At 57.3% G+C, this 4337-nt stretch overlaps 2 non-coding genes across 2 annotated transcripts; both read right to left on the reverse strand.

Moving 5' to 3' along the window:
* Positions 1-417: 417 nt before the first annotated feature.
* Positions 418-570, reverse strand: LOC142791181 (5.8S ribosomal RNA). The gene has a single exon (XR_012890045.1). It is a non-coding gene; the product is annotated as a 5.8S ribosomal RNA (ribosomal RNA).
* Positions 571-2289: 1719 nt separating this feature from the next.
* On the reverse strand, positions 2290-4104 carry LOC142791209 (small subunit ribosomal RNA). The gene has a single exon (XR_012890072.1). It is a non-coding gene; the product is annotated as a small subunit ribosomal RNA (ribosomal RNA).
* Positions 4105-4337: the final 233 nt, after the last annotated feature.

A 4337-nucleotide genomic window follows, 5' to 3' on the forward strand; every position in this document is an offset into this window, starting at 1 on the left:
CAAGCGCAACGCAAGGCTGCGATCTCGCGCACTTTGCGCACGGCTGGAGAAGCTTTGCTGGCCGGCTTTCGCTCCTCGTGTTTACCGTGCGTTAAAGTTGCGCGTCCGTGGCTCTCGCAGCTCTTGCGCGCCCGGTCGCAGAGAGGAGTACGCAACCTCGACCGCACTTTCCCTGCAGGCTTCCTTCCGACTCGAAGTCCTGCGGCGGTCTCAACGAGGTGCCACATCCTCAATGCAGTCGGTCGCCCCCGTTTCGGTTGGGCTCTGGCACGACGGTCGCCACCGTCTCGCCCTTGAGTGGCCGCTGTTGGCGCTCGCTGTGAGGTGTTCAGCGTGCTGTCCGTGTTGCCGACGCGGTCAAAACGAGTCGACGGCTCACGTTCCCTTGTGCGCCGAAGGCTCTCTTGATATGTGATCCGACCCTCAGACAGACGAAGCCAAGGGAAGACCCAAGGCCGCAATGTGCGTTCAAAGAATCAGTGCTCAGTGTGTCCTGCAATTCACACCAAGTCTCGCAGCTGGCTGCGTTCTTCATCGACCCGAGAACCGAGTGATCCACCGCTTAGAGTCGTGAAAAAGTGTTTGTTCAATTCCGTACAGTCAAAACCAAACGTTTCTGGCACTCGGCCAAACAGTGGCCAAGAAGGGCGCTTTTCAGCGCACGCTTGGACTCCAAAACTCTGCCGCGCCTTTTTCGGCTGCCGCAAATCGAGCAAACGGTGTGTTTCGGACGGCGTTTCGCTTCCGCTACTTGCGAGTGCTTTCGTGGTCCACCCCTCTATAAATACTCGGGAGGCGTCGAAGCCGGTTCTCCAAGCCGGACCCGTAGGTATCGTTGTGTGCTCGCTCTCATTGGCCCGCCTAACCAGAAAATGCCTGCGGTACACCCATTTGGATAAGAGTGCACGCAGATGCGGGCCTCGACGGCTACACATTTCCTCGGGCGGCCGCCTCCCGGCCTCCGTGGAGCGCGGGATGCACGGTCCCATCGACAAGCCTCTCCCGTTTTTACCGTGGCGTCGCGGTTCACCACGGCGGGCGGGTCGGTCTCCTCCGCATAAAAAGGGGGACCCCCGCTTTTTGTTCCACGAAATCGCACAAGCTTTTTTCGCATCCACGGTTTGCCACCGCACACCAAAATGCCGATCCGGCTGCCTACTTTAGCCAACAGGTGGAGCCAGGCGCGCCGTACTTGCGCGGCACTTCCCACGTCCACCGAAGTCGGTGCCAAGGACCACTTTCGGCGCCGGAGCCGCGTACGAGCCTACTCGAGGCGGAAGAACGAAGCCAGCAAGGGCCTGGCCGCAAGTGCGTTCAATTGTCGGGACGTCCAAGTCCCTCGTTCTTCCGTGCTTCCTCTTTCGGCAAGTCGTTGCGGCACCTTCCCAAAGCGCGCAGACCCGCTAATCGCGACGAGCGCGACGTGGCCGTGCCGCCTTTCCCTCGGCAGCAAGCAAAACGCCTGGCAACGTCGACGCTCCCCTAACCGCGATCTCGCACCGTGTTTCGTGTGGCGAATTCAAAAGCCGGCCGGCGCTGCTGCAACCATTACGGTCGGTACGCATACGCCGCGGAGGGCGGGACGGTCATCGGAGCGTGCGGTTCCTCCATCGAGTACTGCGCACCTCGGCCGTCGCATCGCCGTGCCATGACCGGCCGCGCGTCAACGCGAACCGGTGCCAGCGAGATCCCTCGCCTGCAAGAACCGACCGGCAGCCTCCGTCACCCGAGGACGCGGAGGCGCTTGCCGCGGACGGCGGGACGGTATGCACTGGTGCACAGCGGACCCGTCACATCGCCAGTTCCTTGACCGACCGCCGACGCTTGTGCCGTTCCTCTCGTACTTGGCAGTCGCCGCGCGATTGTCGGGTCTCGTTCTTGCACGCTCGAACGGTCGGGAGGGCACTCGGCTGGCGTTTCGGGAACGCGCAGCCTCGCCTTCTACCGACGTAACCACGACTCGCCGTTCGCGCTCCGCCGCTCCTGTTTACAGTACTAGGCGGTCCCGCAGCGGTCGGGTCGCGCATTTCGAGCGCTTCGAGCCACGGTGCAGTGGCGGGTCGAAAGCCGACCTATGAGTGCGTTGCGCCGTTTGTACCCGCGTCCGCCACCTGGCCGACCGTCCAAGGTCGCGGTGTTGGCGTCCGCTGGGCGCAACAATTTGTCACGGGGTGCCGCTCCACATTCAGGCAGCCCCGTGGGGAAAAGCCGACCCCGCGTCCAAACGGGGTCAGCGGCAGAAAGTGTCGGGCGCAGACGCAGCTGAGGCGCTCACCCTTCACAATCCGTTAATGATCCTTCCGCAGGTTCACCTACGGAAACCTTGTTACGACTTTTACTTCCTCTAAATGATCAAGTTTGGTCATCTTTCCAACAGACCGGCGCAACCGAAAGGCCGCGCCGGACATCGGTCCGAAGACCTCACTAAATCATTCAATCGGTAGTAGCGACGGGCGGTGTGTACAAAGGGCAGGGACGTAATCAACGCGAGCTTATGACTCGCGCTTACTGGGAATTCCTCGTTCAAGGGGAACAATTGCAAGCCCCTATCCCAATCACGAAAGAAGTTCCACGGGTTACCCAGTCTTTTCAGACAGGGATAAAGACACGCTGCTTCCTTCAGTGTAGCGCGCGTGCGGCCCCGGACATCTAAGGGCATCACAGACCTGTTATTGCTCTGTTTCGTGCGGCTAGGAGCCGCTTGTCCCTCTAAGAAGGTTGTAAGGTGCTGGGAACCCCGCACCTATTTAATAGGCTAGAGTCTCGTTCGTTATCGGAATTAACCAGACAAATCGCTCCACCAACTAAGAACGGCCATGCACCACCATCCACCGAATCAAGAAAGAGCTCTCAATCTGTCAATCCTCCCAGTGTCCGGGCCGGGTAAGTTTTCCCGTGTTGAGTCAAATTAAGCCGCAGGCTCCACTCCTGGTGGTGCCCTTCCGTCAATTCCTTTAAGTTTCAGCTTTGCAACCATACTTCCCCCGGAACCCAAATACTTTGGTTTCCCGGAAGCTGCCCGCCGAGTCATTTGAGTAACTCAGGCGGATCGCTGGTTGGCATCGTTTATGGTCAGAACTAGGGCGGTATCTGATCGCCTTCGAACCTCTGACTTTCGTTCTTGATCAATGAAAACATTCTTGGCAAATGCTTTCGCAGTAGTTCGTCTTGCGACGGTCCAAGAATTTCACCTCTAGCGCCGCAATACGAATGCCCCCGTCCGTCCCTCTTAATCATTACCTCGTATTCCAAAAACCAACAGAACAGAAACGAGGTCTTGTTCTATTATTCCATGCAAGTTTATTCAGGCGACTCGCCTGCGTTGAGCACTCTAATTTTTTCAAAGTAAAAGCACCGGCCATCTCGAGGCACACAATGAAGTGCACCAAGAAAGAACCGGCATGATGTTCAGTCCGAGCCGTCGCATCGGGTAGATGCACTACTCGTCTGGAACTGAGATCCAACTACGAGCTTTTTAACCGCAGCAGCTTTAGTATACGCTATTGGAGCTGGAATTACCGCGGCTGCTGGCACCAGACTTGCCCTCCAATTGATCCTCGTTAAAGGATTTAGAGTGTACTCATTTCAATTACGGGGCCTCAAAAGAGTCCCGTATTGTTATTTTTCGTCACTACCTCCCCGTGCCGGGAGTGGGTAATTTGCGCGCCTGCTGCCTTCCTTGGATGTGGTAGCCGTTTCTCAGGCTCCCTCTCCGGAATCGAACCCTGATTCTCCGTTACCCGTAACAACCATGGTAAGCAAGTAACCTACCATCGAAAGTTGATAAGGCAGACACTTGAAAGAAACGTCGCCGGCTCGTGGCCATGCGATCAGCACAAAGTTATCCAGAGTCACCACACAATACGGGCCGAAACCCGATCGATCTTGGTCTAATAAAAGCACCCGTTACCCAAAGGGCTCCAGGCTCACTGCATGTATTAGCTCTAGAATTGCCACAGTTATCCAAGTAGGAAGAAACGATCTAAGGAACCATAACTGATTTAATGAGCCATTCGCGGTTTCGCCTTATTTCGGCATGTACTTAGACATGCATGGCTTAATCTTTGAGACAAGCATATGATTACTGGCAGGATCAACCAGGTAATCGTTCGACTGCGCGTCCGTCCTCGCCCTCGGCGGGCCGGACGCAGTCTGTGTGCGGCGGAGGCCACCTTCAGGCGCCCCAACACGCTTATTTTGCACTCCGAGATGACGGCGTTCGAGCTCGCTACGGCACAACCTTCCCGAAAGACGAGTGGGAGCCGTGCGGCAAGAAGCACGTTCATGCTCGCTCTTTTTCGTTGCATCGACTCGGTCGCGCCGTGCGGGTTGCCCAA

This window comes from Rhipicephalus microplus, unplaced genomic scaffold, assembly GCF_043290135.1.
Source record: "Rhipicephalus microplus isolate Deutch F79 unplaced genomic scaffold, USDA_Rmic scaffold_151, whole genome shotgun sequence".
NCBI classification, from domain to species: Eukaryota; Metazoa; Arthropoda; class Arachnida; order Ixodida; family Ixodidae; genus Rhipicephalus; species Rhipicephalus microplus.